Source organism: Microcaecilia unicolor, unplaced genomic scaffold, assembly GCF_901765095.1.
Source record: "Microcaecilia unicolor unplaced genomic scaffold, aMicUni1.1, whole genome shotgun sequence".
NCBI classification, from domain to species: Eukaryota; Metazoa; Chordata; class Amphibia; order Gymnophiona; family Siphonopidae; genus Microcaecilia; species Microcaecilia unicolor.
In genome coordinates, this window is record NW_021963030.1 from 154,884 (window position 1) to 174,226 (window position 19,343).

At 46.4% G+C, this 19,343-nt stretch overlaps 1 long non-coding RNA gene across 1 annotated transcript; it reads right to left on the reverse strand.

The window, feature by feature from the left end:
* Positions 1–715: 715 nt before the first annotated feature.
* On the reverse strand, positions 716–15,759 carry LOC115458790. Its single transcript, XR_003940150.1, has 3 exons — positions 15,571–15,759; positions 11,110–11,180; positions 716–762 (listed from the first exon to the last, which is right to left on the reverse strand). It is a non-coding gene; the product is annotated as an uncharacterized LOC115458790 (long non-coding RNA).
* Positions 15,760–19,343: the final 3,584 nt, after the last annotated feature.

Sequence of the window (19,343 nt, forward strand, 5' to 3'; positions counted from 1 at the left end):
TTTCCTTTGCTGAGTGAGCAGAGTAACTTAAAATACAGTCCCTATTTGATTCTACCTTTCCACAAGCTTAAAAACAATTTCCCAGCAAATTCTTACCAGTGAAGATCTCTCGCTCTCTGGAAGTCCTCTCACTGCACCTGTTCTGGACTGGGGGCGGGGGTGACCTAGAAACCCCACCGACATAACCTTGTATCTGCACCACATCACTGCCACAGTCAAGCAGAACCCATACAAAGTCTCCCTTAAACCAGGGCCGCCGAGAGCCGGGTCCGGGACAAGGCCGCCCCCGGGCCCCCCACCACCCGAGGTCGTCGTCGTCATCGCCGCCGGGCCCCCCCTCCACCCGCTACTGGGCTGGGCCCTGCACTAACCTTAAACGCCTCCTTTCACCTTCGCAGCAAGCAGCAGCAGGGCAGAACTCTCCTTCCTTCCGTGCCCCGCCCTCGTGGACGTTACGTCAGGCGAGGGCGGGACACGGAAGGAAGGAGTGGCCTGCCCTGCTGCTGCGAACGTGGTGAAAGGAGGCATTTAAGGTTAGTGCTGGGAGCGACGGAGGGAGGACGCGTCGGACTGCGGTGTCGCCGGGCCCCCTCCGGAGGCACGGGCCCCCTCCGGAGGCACGGGCCCGGGGACTTTTGTCCCCCCCTCTCGGCGGCCCTGCTTAAAACTACAAGTAACACACAACAGTGCAGTGGATAAAATATTTAATTATAATGTGAGAGTGGTTGATTTATAGCTCCCCTTCCGTCATATCATAGTATTCTGAAAAGAGAAAGAAAAATGTTAGCTTATTTATCTGGAAAGCACAAGCAGCACTTTACAGTCACAGATCAATGATTGTGTAGCTAGAAAAACACTAACAGAGTTAAATAGATTAGCCGCATAAACTTATACAGACAATTCTAGTCTTATATTTAGGATTTACCCAGGTAAGTCTCCTGCTGAACGTTGTCAAATAAAGATTTGTGTGCATTGCTTTCTGCCTTACTTTAGGATAGCTTTCTACCTTGACCAGACACAGATGCACACGTAACAGTGTCAGTGGTGAATACCAGTGTCGAGGGCAAAGAACTTTACTGCGCCCTGGGAATGCCTCCAGACAGGCCTCTCTGTATATGGCGAGCAGGGAAGAGATTTTCAACCCCGATGATTCATCTGGCTAACCCCTAAAGATCAGCAGAGTAATCTTTTCAATATCAACATCCACAGTAACATAAGGATCAATATTTAGCCAGTGACAGTTAGTGTTTCTTTCAACACTGACCATTTCCAGCTAAATTAAATCCAGATATCCAGCACCAGGCCCATCCTTGCTTGGCACCAAATATCTGGAAGCTTTCCAGGTATGGCCAATATTCAGAACTATGCCCGCATGGCTAACTAGGCATAAAGACTCATTACCCTTCTCCACCACCGCCAACTCCAGGCTCCGCTCATTCTGCCTCGCCTCACCCTATGCTTGGAACAACCTTCCCGAGCCCCCTCCCTGCCCATCTTCAAGTCTTTGCTTAAAGCCCACCTCTTCAATGCTGCGTTCGGCACCTAACTTTTTCAGGAAATCCAGACTGCCCCAATTTGACTGCCCCTATCAGACTGACTGTTCACGTGTCCTTTAGATTGTAAGCTCCTTCTATGTTAAATTGTACAGCGCTGTGTAACCCTAGTAGCGCTTTAGAAATGTTAAGTAGTAGTAGTAGTAGTTTATGCCATCCAACATGCCCAGTTAGCTTTGCGGGCACTGGTGTTTATTTTTATGTTTATTGAGATTTGATAAAACTGCCCTTATCATACAGCAAATCAGAGTGATGGACAATCAAAATATTAAAAACAGGAAGAGGAATTCCATAACGCAGTGGCTCCCAGACCTGGTCCTGGAAGCACCGTAGCTAGTCAGGTTTTCAGCACACCCACAATGAATATTCACAAGAGAGATTTGCATGCACTACTTCCACTCTATGCAAATCTCTCTCATGAATATTCATTGTGGATATCCTGAAAACCTGACTGGCTGGGGTGGCTCCAGGACCAGGTCTGGGAACCACTGCCATAAAATACAGGCTAGATTATCAATCAAGCAGTCACAAACATACCAAGGGAGAGAGGGATGCCCGTATAACCCTCGGTTGCACTCTGATTCCATCCCAGTACCTCCTCAGCCCTAATCCCAGGGGCTGTGCAGGCTAAGGATGGAGGATATTCGGCAGCACATTGTAGTTCAACCTGGCAAGAGCCTCTCAAATTTCTATTGGTTCCTGTCTCTTTAAATGGGAAAAATATACCAAGACAGCAGTGGAGGGACAATGGGAAATCCACAGGTATCTGCAGGTACTGGTGACAACAGTCATTAATAACATGGGGATGGGATGGGGACTAGATTATGTCGTAAACTTGAAACACCAACACCTCAGCTGAAAAAGAATTCAGAAAAAGCAGGCATATTTAACAATGTTTAAATTGTAGCAAGCTAAAGAATGCATTTTATGTTTTCTTTGAATTTACAAGATCTTTTCAGCATGGGTTGGTTATGCGAATGAGAAAGAAAACTTTAGGGATGATAAGGGCACGATAGCAGTATTGATGGGGTAACTCAGGGGTTTGATTGATCACCAAATTATGGAAAAACCAAATCTCAGCAATTTACAAAAATTATAAAAGAAAAAGGGAAAAGTACGTCAAAAATAAGACAGGACAGATCACAATAACTCAGAAAACAATGCAACCATCCTGCATAATACAGCATCCAAACAAAACAAAAAAATGGGTGGAGGGCAGGAGGATGGAAATAAGTGACTGCGGCCAGGTGGGGAGGGGACCAAATTATGTCCCCCTCATTCTGTAAGTGCCCTTCCCTGCTTACATTCAAAGAGTACTGCCAACCACAGTGGAAGGTGACTCATGAAGGTGGCTTTTTTTGGTCTTTGCAACCAGTTGCCACTCCCATTACGAATGGAACCAACCTTGATTAAGTTCAAGGGATTTGCTAAAAACGCATTTTTTCCCCAGGCTTTCAGAGTACCAGAGATGTAGAGCTCTGCAAGGTTTATGTCTTTTGATTATATAGTAGAATTACAGCGTCATATTTTATTGTTTTCTGTGTGTGATATAATCTTTCCTATTTGACTATGGCATTCTTATTTGTATGTTTTGTATTATTATTGTTTTTATATAATGTAAGCCGCTGACAGCTTTTTTGGCTAAGCAGTATATCAAGATTAAATAAACATGAATCACTTGTTTACTCTCCAAAAATATTAGGACTAGGGGGCACACAATGTAACTACTAAGTAGTAAATTTAAAACAAACTGGACAAAACATTTCTTCACTCAATGTGTAATCAAACTCTGGAATCTGTTGCCACAGAATGTAGTAAAAGCAGTTAGCTTAGCAGGGTTTTAAAAATGAAAAGTCCATAAGCCATTATTAAGATGGACTTGGGAAAATCCACTGTTTATATCTAGGCCAAGCAGCATAAAGTCTGTTTTACTGTACTAGGATCTTTCCAGGTACTTGTGACCTGGATTGGCCACTGTTGGAAACAGGATACTGGGCTTGATGGACCTTCGGTCTGTCGCAGTATAGCTACTGTTATATTCTTTGTTAACTAAACTAGTGCACTTAACCACTAGTCTTTAATGATGCATTCAAAAGGCTTAATATGTAATTGTTATGGTTCACAGGTGTATAAATATAGTATAGCCTGCGGCCTACTACCCAGCTTGGGACCTGCTGGAAAAGCTTGGCCCAGCCTTAAAGGCTGCTGGGAAAGACAGGTCAAGTAAGTTTTTAATTGAAATCGAGGGCCAGCTATTAACAGAAATTTCTAACTGGCACAATTGTCAGTTGGGAATTATGAAACAGAAATAGCTCAGAAGAACCTTATGGCAGGTGCATGGGAAAAGCAGAAGTAAGAAAGAACATTTGTGGTCAAAGACAGTTGGCCATCTGTTGGAAAAAGGTGGGGGGATTTTTCCAGAGTAAAAATATCAAAATCTGCAGTTAGTCTTGTGCCATCTGGGTAAAACAGTTTTTTTAGGGGGGGGGGGGGGTAATAGGGCTCAATGTTAATAAAGGGAATATAAATGACTGACAGCTGATATGTACGGGAGAGTTGTAGGCAAGAGTTCGACCTGGGCGTCACTCTGCTGGAGAGGTCTCCCCTGAGAATATATTTCTATATTCTTATAGTCAATGCTTCATATGTAACCTGGCTTTGGTAAGTAATAAACAATCCTCTAAATGAATCTGTTTCTCACTCTCTTTATTTCTATTTATAGGGAATCTGCAACAATACATGAGATCTGGTATAGGTATGAAGAAGGGTAACTAGAATATATCACCTCTTGACTGTCTTTTGGTCTGGTGAGAGAAGTGCACGTCTCTGCCAGGGTTAAAAGATCATAGTAAGCACCTTTAGAGATTTCTGCACTACTCAGTGACATGGCTGGTCCATTGCTGCTGGGTACTGAACAGAAATCATAAATTGGAATGATTGGAGTCAGATGGAATTGGTAAAAGCCTTCTCTGAGTTCTCTCTGCAGTATCAGCCAGAACCTAGGGGACATATTACCCCCATTAATACACAGGGGAAGGGCATGGGTGGGGATAACAGTTCAGTGTAACTTACAGAATGCGGTAAGTTATGCACATCAATGTCGCATGCGAACATTTACCTGAGCCACAGACCTGTTGCAAATGTGTGTGCCTAAATTGTGGGGTACTGATGAGGGTTTTTACATTACATTGGAATCTTATAGTCTGCTACAACCGACAAGCTCAAAACAGGTAACAGTGAAAAGAAGGACCATTCTCCAAACAGCTTTTACAATAGATAATCACAATACTGCAAGATGAGTACAAAGTTCATAGATCAGGAAAAATACACCCAGAAAAGAATGGTCTTTAATGGTCTCCTAAACAAAAAATAATATCCCATTTGCCCGAGAGAAAAAAAACTAGAGGATTTCAGATACAGGCAGCTTGATATGTTAAAGAAGATTGCAAGGGTCGTATGCTTTTACTTTGCGAACTGTAGGAAAGCCCAACATGTAAATATTCCTATTAAAGGAAGACCAATATTTTAAATTAAACTCTAGCATCTATTGGCAGCCAGTGTTTGCACATGTGTAAGTGTTTACATGTTTATATTTCCATGTGTAAGTGTGTACATATTTACATTTACATGTATAATTGTGCATGTATGTTTGTTCACATTTACATGTGTAATTGCTTACATGTGTGTTTACATTTGCATATGCTTATGCATGTGTGTTTATGTTTACATATACATGTGTGTTATTGCATATGCAAGTGTTTACATGTTACATCTACATGTGTGTGCATATGCGGTTGTTTACATGTTTACACTTACATGTGTGTTTGTCCATACGTAAGCATTTATATGTTGACAATCATATGTGGAAGGATGGAAGTGTTATCCAATTAGCAGGTTCTGATTAGCCTTAACTAAGGGCTGGGTTCTGTATAACTCCAGAATTCTATATATGGTGCCTTAATTTCCACACAGAAATAGAAGCATATTCTGTAACAATGTGTATAACTAATTGGCATTAATTAAGATTTATGCACACAATTCACTATATATATTCTTTAACATGGTACAATTAAATTCTAAGTTGCATATTTACATGTTTGAGAGTTTGTGCATATGTAAGTGTTTATATGTACATGTGTATTTGCATATGCACTGTTTACATGTTTACACATGTTATATGTGTGTTTGTGCATATGCAGTTTACATGTTTACATATGTTTGCATATGAATGTTTACATATTTACATTTATGTATATGTGCATATGCAAGTGTTTGCATGTTTACATTTACATGTGTGTTTGTGTAAGAGTTTACATGTTTACAATTACATGTAAGTGTTTGAGTGTGTGTAAGTGTTCGAGCATGTGTTTAAAGGTTTACATTTACACGTGTAAGTGTTTAAATTTATATGTGTAAGTGTTTGCATATGTGTAAGTGTTTGCATGTTTACATTTACGTGTGTAAATGTTTGTGCATATGTGTTTACAGAAGGGAAACCAAAAGGAGACTTGTTAGTAAGTTTTCTATTCCTGGACAGAGCTGTGAACTGAAAATTATCCAACGTTAGATGGGAGTAGCCCCATCTAACGTTTTATATAAAAAAACAAACAAACAAACAAACAAACAAACTCTGGCCTCTCTAGGAAGCCAATGCAATCTTACAAAGTAACCTGAGAGAAGATCAGATGCACCGTAGGATTCTGTATTGTCTGATGCCTTTTTAACTTATGCTTCAAACTTTTCAAAAATATATGATTACAATAGTCTAACTTCAGCAATATCAGTGACTGGACCAGAAGTGTAAATTTCAGTTTTAGTTACAAACTGCGGGAAACGGCAGCTGACCCAGTCGGAGCCCAGGTGAACCGATAAAAGGTCTACATCGAACCAGTGGTCGGACGATAGGAACGGCAACCTCCAATTGAGCCAGCCGACCTGCTAATCTACTGACCACGCAGCCTTCCAAAGCGCCAGCAAACCCGATCAAAAAACTGCTCACTGCACAACCCGGACGGAACGTCCCATTATGTGAACAGTGAAAGAAAGACACAGCCGAAAACAAGAAATCACCGGCACACCCCGCGAGCTCCCAGTGTGAGCGAGACAACGTTGGGGACTGACCATGGATCCTGCAGACCTACCTCGTGGCCGCGAATCGGGAAGAACTGATCCCCAACAGCACAGGAGACAGAGAGGTAAATTGACCCTCTCCCACGTTGCTACCACTGGCGGCTGGGGAGGACCGTGTAACGCGGGGAGACCAGTCCCCACACGTGGGGGAGGACAGGGAAACAACCGAGACGCCCCGCCGACCTGTCCCCTGGTAACCACTGCCCTTTAAAGGCCGATAACAACCCTCCAACCCTCAAGCAGACACCGTGCATGACCCGCGACGAGGAAACACCGAGCAACCAGGAGAGGAACAGCTGATCGCCCGCCGACTCGAGCGAAGCAGTGGAGAGAGAGAAGTACGCGCTAACAGCTGAGCACTGTCGATCCGGTGGAGCGGTGGACAGAGGAGTCGAGAACGGAACGACAGAGATTGAAAAGGCGGAGAGAGGAGAACACGCGCTGACCGACCACTACAGACTCTCATCGACCACAACAACAGCGTAGTGAGAGGAATACAACCATCTCGAACTGATCCGAACCTGGCCCAACGATCCAGAAGGTAACAGCAAAATTTCTCCTCCCGACTGGTCTTCCCCAAACAAACACCCCATCCATGTGGGACTCCAGGTTTATCGGCATTTCTTGGGATTTTTTTTTTACTGAGCACTATTTCTTGTATTTATATTGTGCAACAAGGAAACGCCAGGTTACCTCATTCATAAGACTCCATACAGAGGCGCTTCTGCGCCGAAACACGGCAGCTGTGTCGCGTCATTTGAATGTTCCTCAATAAAGGACTGAATATTGACCCATGTATCTAAGTCAAAACACCTAGATTAGGTGATTACCCCTCCTCCCAAAATATAGTGGAGGAGTGGCCTAGTGGTTAGGGTGGTGGACTTTGGTCCTGGGGAACTAAGGAACTGAGTTTGATTCCCACTTCAGGCACAGGCAGCTCCTTGTGACTCTGGGCAAGTCACTTAACCCTCCATTGCCCCATGTAAGCCGCATTGAGCCTGCCATGAGCGGGAAAGCACAGAGTACAAATGTAACAAAAATAAAATAAATAAATATATATCTATAGTTCTAGAACAGGCAAGACAAAGTCCTTAGACTCTGAGCTACTCTTCACCTCTCCCACTAGTTTCTAGGTGGGCACCCTCCTATCTCCCTCCCTCCCTCTCGATCTCTTCCTATTTTTCATCTGTGGCTCTCCTTAGAGACATAGAAACTTCCTTTCGCATTTACACTGGCACCTAACTAAAATTTCAACTACATCTAGACTGCTTCAGCCACAAAATTAAACAAATCTTTCCTTCAGGCCCTATAAGAAAGAAGGGTGCACCTCCTAGGCAGAGATATGTTGACGGCATCCACTTGCTGTCTTCTTGCAAATACAAGTGTAAAAAATATTTTGTGAATTGGTAAAAATGTATTCAGTAACACAGATGGGTGACAGGTCCTTCTCCAAACACAGTTCTGAGCCATCAGCAGGTAGACTAGGGAGACACCTGAGTGACAGGTCTTAGCAGGTAGACTAGGGAGACACTTGAGTGACAGGTCCGAGTCCTCAGCAGGTAGACTAGGGAGACACTTGAGTGACAGGTCCGAGTCCTCAGCAGGTAGACTAGGGAGACACCTGAGTGACAGGTCCGAGTCCTCAGCAGGTAGACTAGGGAGACACCTGAGTGACAGATCCGAGTTCTCAGCAGGTAGACTAGGGAACCACCTGAGTAACAGGTCCCAGTCCTCAGCAGGTAGACTAGGGAACCACCTGAGTGATAGGTCCGAGTCCCCAGCAGTTAGACTAGGGAACCACCTGAGTGACAGGTCCCAGTTCTCAGCAGGTAGACTAGGGAGACACCTGAGTGACAGGTCCGAGTCCTCAGCAGGTATACGGAACCACCTGAGTGACAGGTCCGAGTCCTCAGCAGGTAGACTAGGGAGACACTTGAGTGACAGGTCCAAGTGCTCAGCAGGTAGACTAGGGAACCACCTGAGTGTCAGGTCCGAGTCCTCAGCAGGTAGACTAGGGAACCACCTGAGTGACAGGTCTGAGTCCTCAGCAGATATACAGAACCACCTGAGTGACAGGTCCGAGTCCTCAGCAGGTAGACTAGGGAGACACTTGAGTGACACGTCCAAGTCCTCAGCAGGTAGACTAGGGAACCACCTGAGTGACAGGTATGAGTCCTCAGCAGGTAGACTAGGGAACCACCTGAGTGATAGGTCCGAGTCCCCAGCGGGTAGACGAGGGAGACACCTGAGTGACAGATCCGAGTCCTCAGCAGGTAGACTAGGGAGACACCTGAGTGACAGGTCTGAGTCCTCAGCAGGTAGACTAGGGAGACACCTGAGTGACAGGTCCGAGTCCTCAGCAGGTAGACTAGGGAGACACTTGAGTGACAGGTCCAAGTGCTCAGCAGGTAGACTAGGGAGACACCTGAGTGACAGATCCGAGTTCTCAGCAGGTAGACTAGGGAGACACCTGAGTGACAGGTCCGAGTCCTCAGCAGGTAGACTAGGGAGACACTTGAGTGACAGGTCCAAGTGCTCAGCAGGTAGACTAGGGAGACACCTGAGTGACAGATCCGAGTTCTCAGCAGGTAGACTAGGGAACCACCTGAGTAACAGGTCCCAGTCCTCAGCAGGTAGACTAGGGAACCACCTGAGTGATAGGTCCGAGTCCCCAGCAGTTAGACTAGGGAACCACCTGAGTGACAGGTCCCAGTTCTCAGCAGGTAGACTAGGGAGACACCTGAGTGACAGGTCCGAGTCCTCAGCAGGTAGACTAGGGAGACACTTGAGTGACAGGTCCAAGTGCTCAGCAGGTAGACTAGGGAGACACCTGAGTGACAGATCCGAGTTCTCAGCAGGTAGACTAGGGAGACACCTGAGTGACAGGTCCGAGTCCTCAGCAGGTAGACTAGGGAGACACTTGAGTGACAGGTCCAAGTGCTCAGCAGGTAGACTAGGGAGACACCTGAGTAACAGGTCCCAGTCCTCAGCAGGTAGACTAGGGAACCACCTGAGTGATAGGTCCGAGTCCCCAGCAGTTAGACTAGGGAACCACCTGAGTGACAGGTCCCAGTTCTCAGCAGGTAGACTAGGGAGACACCTGAGTGACAGGTCCGAGTCCTCAGCAGGTATACGGAACCACCTGAGTGACAGGTCCGAGTCCTCAGCAGGTAGACTAGGGAGACACTTGAGTGACAGGTCCAAGTGCTCAGCAGGTAGACTAGGGAACCACCTGAGTGTCAGGTCCGAGTCCTCAGCAGGTAGACTAGGGAGACACTTGAGTGACAGGTCCAAGTGCTCAGCAGGTAGACTAGGGAACCACCTGAGTGTCAGGTCCGAGTCCTCAGCAGATATACAGAACCACCTGAGTGACAGGTCCGAGTCCTCAGCAGGTAGACTAGGGAGACACCTGAGTGACAGATCCGAGTCCTCAGCAGGTAGACTAGGGAGACACTTGAGTGACACGTCCAAGTCCTCAGCAGGTAGACTAGGGAACCACCTGAGTGACAGGTATGAGTCCTCAGCAGGTAGACTAGGGAGACACCTGAGTGACAGGTCCGAGTCTTCAGCAGGTAGACTAGGGAGACACCTGAGTGACAGATCCGAGTCCTCAGCAGGTAGATTAGGGAGACACCTGAGTGACAGGTCTGAGTCCTCAGCAGATATACAGAACCACCTGAGTGACAGGTCCGAGTCCTCAGCAGGTAGACTAGGGAGATACCTGAGTGACACGTCCAAGTCCTCAGCAGATATACAGAACCACCTGAGTGACAGGTCTGAGTCCTCAGCAGGTAGACTAGGGAGACACCTGAGTGACACGTCCAAGTCCTCAGCAGGTAGACTAGGGAACCACCTGAGTGACAGGTCTGAGTCCTCAGCAGGTAGACTAGGGAGACACCTGAGTGACAGGTCCGAGTCTTCAGCAGGTAGACGAGGGAGACACCTGAGTGACAGATCCGAGTCCTCAGCAGGTAGACTAGGGAACCACCTGAGTGATAGGTCCGAGTCCCCAGCGGGTAGACTAGGGAGACACCTGAGTGACAGGTCCGAGTCCTCAGCGGGTAGACTAGGGAGACACCTGAGTGACAGGTCCGAGTCCTCAGCAGGTAGACTAGGGAGACACCTGAGTGTTAAGGACACACAGGTGAAGTTTCTGTGACAGTGAGCCCTGTCTACAAGATTAATGACCCAAAATGGAGTATCAGGCCTAACACAGTGCTTGGGGCAATTAACTTGTACTTTCATGCCCTGTAATGGGTTAAAATGTGTAGAGTGGGGAGTAACCCTGGTTTGCACCACTCAGAATCATGAAGGACCCAGACACCTTTCAACAGAACCCAATAGTTTATCTTGGCCTGCCCTGCTCCACTGATCCAAAAAAACGGGAGACAGAACCAGGACAAGATGTACATTCTGTAGTCCCTACCTGATGCTGGTGGGATGTCAGCCCCTACTGTTCCCGTGGCACTGGGAGGTGGAGGCGGTGGCACGGCTCTTCTGTGGAAACAAAGGCATTATTAACACTGATAGAAACCTTTATGTGCCACAATAAAAGGGAGGGCTGGGGGCAGAGGAACAGGGGCAGAGAGGTATTTGGGTACATGTTCAGGTCCAGTAGTTAAAATCAGTTCATCTGATTCTGGTTAGACTACTCTCAGGCTCTCAAAGTCAAACTGCCAAGGCCCAAATTTTCTAAGGCAAAGAAGAACTAATGTTTGAAAAAGCAATCCTATGACCTTTTGAATTTTGGAAGTTTTAAAAATATTTCTGGAATGTAAACACCTTCTAAAGAAAACTCTCTGCAGAAGCAAACTTAGAGATCAACCTTTGTAGAAACCTGGGGAGACAGGTGTCTCATCCTGAAAGAATCAGGCAGCAATGGACTCGATTAGATGGAGAAAAGAATGTTTATCAAAAAGGTCTGAAATATGTCCACAGTGGTGACTGGCTGACTGCTTGCACAAGATTTTAAAGCTGCATCCTTTTGGATGCCAACACAGAACAAGTTGTCACATAATTAATGACATCTCCACTTATTTGCCTGCCTTGGTTCAAACCAGCAATGACATGATCAGTATGTGACACTGATTCTGTCAGAATCCCATTGTGGGATCTGCCTGGTGGCTCAATGACATTGCTAAGCATTCATGTGAGAGACTTGGGTTCTCCTCCTTATCTAGGATTCTGTTTCTCACACTGGCCACATGGAGGCAGTATTTTCCACTCCTGGAAGGGGTTCTGGTTGGGGAAGTAGTGTTAGTGCCAGACTTAGATTTCATGTGAGCTGATTTCAAGAGTAAGCTGCAGTTTATGATGCTTGGTCATGGACTGCTGCTGTGATCAGGGCCGTCGAGAGGGGGGAACAGGGGGGAGTGGGGGGGGTGACAAAATTCCCCGGGCCCGGGCCTCCAGGGGGGCCCTGCGCCGCATGTCCCTTGCATGCAGCATTCTTTTCTTTATCCGTCACAGGCAGCACTGCCATTCATTCTTACAGGCAGCTCCGCTCCCCTCTGCCGCGTCTATCCGGCACTCTCTGTTTATATAACGTAGGGCCAGATGGATGTGGCAGAGGGGAGCGGAGCTGCCTGTGAGAATGAATGGCAGCGCTGCCGGCGACAGATGAAGAAAAGTAAAACGGTTAAACGTGCACGGGGGGTAGGAAGAAATGGCAGGGGGGTAGGAAGAAATGGCGAGCAAGGAGGGCTGTCGGGGAGCTGAGGGAGGTAAGGGAGAATCGCTGGACAATGGATGGGAGGGCAGGGGATGAGGAAATCGCTGGACGAGGAGGGGAGGGCAGGGGGAGAGAGAAGATATCGCTGGACATGGAGAGGAGAGGAGGGGGGAGAGAAGAGATCACTGGACATGGAGAGGAGGGGAGGGCAGGGGGAGAGAAGAGATCGCTGGACAGGAGGGGAGGGGAGGGCAGGGGGGAGAGAGAAGAGATCGCTGAACAGGAGGGGAGGGCAGGGGGGAGAGAGAAGAGGTCGCTGAACAGGAGGGGAGGGCAGGGGGAGAGAGAGAAGAGATCGCTGGACATGAGAGGAGGGCAGGGCAGGGGGGAGAGAGAGAAGAGATCGCTGGACATGAGAGGAGGGCAGGGCAGGGGGGAGAGAGAGAAGAGATCGCTGGACAGGAGGGGAGGGCAGGGGGGAGAGAACTAAGATCGCTAGACAGGAGGGGAGGGCAGGGGGGAGAAGAGATCGCTGGACAGGACAGGAGGGGAGGGCAGGGGAGAGAGGAGAATTGCTGAACATGGATGGATGAATGGAGGAGGCAGGTGAGACAGGAAATTGACTGGATATGGGTGGATGGAGGAGAGGCCAGGGGAGAATGGAGAGTTGCTGGACATGGATGGATGGAGGGGAGGGAAGTCAGGAAGGAGATGCACATGGATGGAGGGGAAGGGAGTGAGGAGAAATACTGGATATTGATAGAGGGGAAATTGCTGAATTTAAGGGCTGGATCGGAACACTTTGAGGGCAGATGCTGAAACCGGAGGAAGGATAGGGACAGGGCTACAGATGGTAGACATGACACATAAGGACACAGGAGGATGGTGGACATGGTGAGAGTAAAAATATCAAATGGAAAGAAGACACTACATAAAACAGAAGACGCTGAGACCAAAGCGAATAGAAAAACTAATTGATCAGACAACAAAGGTAGAAAAAATATTTTATTCAGAATTTATTAATTGGAATATGTCAGCTTTTGGAAATGTGCACCTGTGATATTTTTCATGTAAGTTTCAATTTTTCTAGTATTGCTGCATGCCGAGCCTGACTTCTTGAGGTAACTTTCCAGTTCAGTATTTTGCCTTTATATTTTGTTTATTTCTAGTTCCTTGTGTCATATCTGTTGTCATGTTTTTCATGTGTGATCAAGGTGCAGTATTCTGCTAGCCCTTTGTAGCCCTTTTTGGGTTTTTATTTTTGTTTCATTAAGTTGTGTACTGGTGTTTTAGATTCCGGTGTAATTATATCGCTGCCTTTCCACGCATAAGGTTGTAGCTCGTCCTGTCCTTGGAATTAGTGCTGTTATGGTTTGGTAAGGTTATGAGTGGGTTTTTGCACAAGTTTGTGTATAGTGTTTTGCAGTGGAGAGATTGTGTTTTGGCCTTACTGAGGTGGCACCAAAACATCAGAAAAGGTGTAGAGCCTAAATCATTACACTACCTCTTGAAGGATCTACATATAGTGCAGGGGCCCGGCCCGGTGGCGGACGGAGGGGAGCGGGTGGAGGCGACCTCAGGGAGGGGGGGGGGCCCAGGGGCGGCCTTCTTCCGGGCCCGGCCCAGTCTCTTTGCGGCCCTGGCTGTGATGATTGGGCTGAGCTGAGAGCAGGACATCAAAACATGTGAAAAAACAAGACATAGTTGTGAATAAAGACCCAGGCTGCTGTTACCAATAGAGGTACCTAGCAGGGGAGGACGGATATTGACAATATCATCCCTAGGGTAGAGTGAATCAGGGCAACTGTATTTTAGAGGCCCCAAACTTCCAAAGTCTGGGCATAATCTTCTGCCTAGCCCGTGCCTGGCATGATCCCCTCCCTCCTCCATACTGACAGCAGGTGGGAACCTGCAATCTGAACCCAAGAGGAGAATCTATAATGTGACAGGACTCATTGACACCATGCATTCATAGACAGATGATCAAAAGCCCCGCGCTGTTCCAAACAGCGCTCTAAAATAGTGCTGGAACAGAACGGGGCTTTACTGCACCAATGATCAGAGATAATTGCATACAAATTTAAGCACGCAATTATCGCTGATCATGGGGTAGAAGTGTGGGCGAATTGTGCTTGAGCATGAGCTCAGCACAATCCTCTAACACTTGTTTGACAGGTCTGGGCTTCAGACTTCAAACTGATACTGGCAGACATACTTCAAAAGTGTTGCACCCGCCCCTGCTAGGAGAGAGAGGGAGAGGGACAAACTTGGGGCTCTGGTGGAGGATTTTACCAGAGAGAGCATTGGAGAGATCATCTTTTATTTCTTATAATCCACCTATCAATAATTCTTCTAAGTGGATAAGAAAAGAATGTACATAAGAAAATTACATGCACATACAGATATAGAACTTAAAAACTGCCTTGAAATAAATTCAACTTTGTGAAAGAGGAAAAAAAAATTAGGTCAGCCTTCAGATGCTGGTCCTTCTCCTCCTCCTTCATGAACCTAAGTGGCATCTGCTTATTAGTCTTCCATCTGAAGCAGTGGCGTAGCCAAGGATGGGCCTGGGTTGGCAGGGGAACTTTCACTGTGGGCTCAGGCCTACCATCAGTGGTGCACCCTTGCTGTTAACTGGCGGGGATCCCCAAGCCTCACCAGCTGAAAGCATTCTCCAAAGGTGCCTAGACTTCTGCCAAGCTTGGAAGTCAGTGGTAGCATTCCTGAGCCGCTGAAGCAGACAGTTGGCGCATGTGTGAGGACTAAGCATTCATGGGATGCCAGTGTAAGCAGGTCAGGAATGCTGCCACTGATTGATGAGCTTGGCAGAAGGATGTTCTGGGTGCTTTTGGAGGATGTCTTCAGCTGGCAGGGCTTGGGGATCTGCACCAGGTATTTATATTTTAAGTTGAGCTGAGGGGTGCCGGGAGTAGGGGGTGGAGAGCAGGGGTGGGTAGGGGTAGAGAAGAAATTTTACACCCACCTATTTTGCCTACTGGTCCACCCAAAATCTGCCATCTGGCTATGCCACTGATCTGAAGCAATGTCAATTATGTCATACTTAGGGGGAGGAGGAGGAGAGAAATACACAAGCTGGAGCAGATGGAGAGAGAGACAAAGGAAATAGAATTGAATTATACTGATTTACCCTGGTCCTTTGGCTCATTGATCGATTTGATGCTTAGCAGATTAATCCCCTTACTCTTTGATACTCACTGGTCCCCCCGGTGCCTGGTTGAAGGCATTGGCTGATCCAGGCTCAAATGACGTACGATGGGTTCTTTATGTGGCAGCATCATCTGTGGCTGTGGCTGCCATGAAGGGAATGTCGAGTAGGTGCTGGGGTAGGGGTTGTAATGGTGGTGATAAATGACATTTGGCTGGTCCTCCTCTATGTGTACAGGGACAATGTTCGCCTGTGCAATCAGGAAAGATCTGTGTTAGTGCATGACAGAATCCAGCAGATGGAATCCTGGTGAAACTGTTTCTACACTAACTAAAGCACAGAAATCCCTGAGACATTCATTCGCACCAGGTATGAAAAACGGAAAGCCTTATGGTTGAAAGGTTTAATTTTGTTTCTGTTTCTCTACAACTTTTCACCAGGTTTCATAAGGGACTCAATTATTCTGTATATGTCACCCACATTTGGTTGTGGATCCCAGATCCGTCAGTAAACTAATTAGCCAAACAAGTGTTAACAATTGGCATTAACAAGCACTTAGTTGGCAGTAATTAGGAGTTAAGCATGGATCTGCCCTACGCCCCATCCCAACTCAAATGGGGGTGTGGTCATGGGAGGGGAATGGGTGGGCGTTCCTATAAATTAGATGAAGAAGCAAAATAAAGATCTCTTGTTGGGACTTTGATATTATTAAATATTGACTGCAGATGTCTACCTCGATGCTGGCTACATTAAAGTAACTTTGCATACGCAACGGATTTGAGGAATAGAGCAGTTAAGATAAGAGCAATCTGTTTATTTCCTAGTGCTGGATCTGCAGTGGGTTTTATTGAATGAGAATATATTTTTAACTAGGATGATGGAGTTTTTAGCCTGTGATAGTACTGATGACAACCTAGCAATAAATGTTAAAGCAGCTATTACTTAAGATTGAGGCTTTTTTTCTCCCTCTTTTTTGATAGATTGCTCTTCTCTAGACACTGCATGATCTCTAGAATTTTGGCAATATTAATTTTTGTTATATTTTACCTAACTTTGGCTGCCATTTACTGAATCTGGCTCTCTCTCTTATTTCCTCCCTTCCGCTTTCATCAGAACACAATCATATCAAGCCTCCTCCTCCAGATCTCATCAGAAAAACATCATATTACTACTACTACTTATCATTTCTAAAGCGCTACTAGACATACGCAGCGCTGTACACTTGAACATGAAGAGACAGTACCTGCTCGACAGAACTTACAATCTAATTAGGACAGACAAACAGGACAAACAAGAGATAAGGGAAATAAAGTGAGGATGATAAAATAAGGGTTCTGAACAAGTGAATAAGGGTTAGGAGTTAAAAGCAGCATCAAAACGGTGGGCTTTTAGCTTAGATTTGAAGACGGCCAGAGATGGAGCTTAACTTACTGGCTCAGGAAGTCTATTCCAGGCATATGGTGCAGCAAGATAAAAGAAACAGAGTCTGGAGTTAGCAGTGGAGGAGAAGGGTGCAGATAAGAGAGATTTACCCAGTGAACGGAGTTCCCGGGGAGGAATGTAGGGAGAGATGAGAGGGGAGAGGTACTGAGGAGCTGCAGAGTGAATGCACTTATAGGTCAATAAGAGGAGTTTGAACTGTATGCGGAAACGGATAGGAAGCCAGTGAAGTGACTTGAGGAGAGGGCTAATATGAGCATAACGACACTGGCGGAATATTAGTCGTGCAGCACAATTTTGAACAGATTGAAGAGGAGAGATGGCTAAGTGGAAGACCTGTGAGAAGCAAGTTGCAATAGTCTAAGAGAGAGGTGATAAGAGTGTGGATGAGGGTTCTGGTAGTGTGCTCAGAAAGGAAAGGGTGAGTTTTGGTGATCTTATAGAGAAAGAAACAACAGGTTTTAGCAGTCTGCTGAATATGTCCAGAGAAGGAGAGGGAGGAGTCGAAGATGACCCCAAGGTCATGAGACAGGAAGGATGAGAGTGTTATCTACAGAAATAGAGAATGGGGGAGGAGGAGAGGTTGGTTTAGGGGGAAAGATAAGAAGCTCAGTCTTGGCCATGTTATCAGGAACAGTCGCAGTGGACAGTGAATGATTGAGGATATTATAGATAAACGGGATGACAGTAGGAGAGATAGTGTTAAGTAGATGGGTGGGAATAGGATCAGAGGAAAAGGTAGTTAGTTTAGAGAAGGAAATAAGATGTGTAGTTTCCTCTTCAGTGATTTCAGAAAATGAGGCAGGGGTTGGAGGGTTGAGAGAATGGACTAAGGGAAGGAGAGGTGGAGGTGACCTGGTTGAAAATTCAAGTTTAATCTTGTGAACCTTATCATGAAAGTACTCAGCCAGAGTCTGGGAGAAGTGAAGGGGGAGTTGGAGGTGAAGGCACTTTGAGGAGAGAGTTCAGTGTGGCAAAGAGAAGTTGAGGGTTTGAGCCAAGAGAATTTGTCAACTGGATGTAATAGTCCTGTTTGGCAAGTAAAAGAGCAGACTGGAAGGAGGTCAGCAAGAATTTGAAATGTATGAAGTCAGCATGGACACGGGATTTCAGCCAAAGGCGTTCAACAGAACGGGCACAGGAATGTAGGTAGCGGATTCTAGAGGTCAGCCAAGGCTGGGGTTTGGTACGTTTTACAAAACGGGGAATGAGAGGAGCGAGAGTATCCAGAGCAAAGGAGAGAATAGTATTATAGGAAGAGACAGCCTCATTGACAGACTTGGATAACATAGTGGTAGATAGATTTGAAACACTGGAGGACAGAGTAGAAGGGTCAATAGCCTGAAGATTCCTAAATGTATTGGTTAAGATTGGACGGGACTGGGGAGGAGGGTGTTTAAGTGTGAAAGTTATCAGATGATGGTCAGAGAGGGGGAAGAGTTAAGGCACAGAAACTGGAGAGTGAGCAGTTTGAGAAGAGGATAAGATCAAGACAGTGGCCATTTTGGTGAGTGGGGGTAGTGGAGCACAATTGAAGATTGAAAGAGGATGTTAAAGCAAGAAACTGAGAAGCATAAGAGTCAGAGGGATCATTAGCATGAATGTTAAAATCCCCAAGAATGAGGGAAGGAGATGAAGGTTCAACAAAGAAGGAAAGCCAGGCATCAAAGTCAGTGAGAAAGGAAGAAAGGGACTTATCAGGAGGTTGACTGCTACTCGGAGAGGAAGAGGGGCAAATAGACGGATGGAGTGGACTTCGAAAGAAGAAAAACAGTGAGACTGAGGTGGAAGAAGAGGATGAAATCTACAAGAGGGTGAAAGTAGTCGCCCGACACCACCTCCACGGCCAACCGGGTGAGGAGTATGGGAGAAAAGATAACCTCCATGGCATAGGGCCGCGACTGAAGCAGAGTCTTCAGGGTAAAGCCAAGTTTCAGTTAGGGCAAGCAGATGGAGCGTAGGAGAGATAAAGAGGTCATGGACGTAAGAAAGTTTGTTTCACACAGAGCGGGCACTCCACAAAGAGCAAGAGAAAGAAGGGGGGAGGAGAGGAACAGAAATTAGATTGGAGATATCATGGTATGACCTACACAAATAGGATGAGAGCTAATGTGGAGGACCAGGATTGGGATTAATGTCCCCAGCGGAGAGCAGGAGAAAGAGCAAGAGAGTACTGAGAAGAGTAGGAGAGGTATAGCGACAGTGACGAAGGCAAGATGTACTCAGATAGAAAGGAGATGGATGAATGGAAGGAAGGAAATGTTGAAGGTTGAGAGCTGAGAAAAAGGAAGAGGAAAAAAGAGATAGTGAGATGATGAATAGAGGGTGGACAGTGTGTTCCTGCAGTGTACAGTGGTTTCAGATGGAGAAACAGATTAGGAAG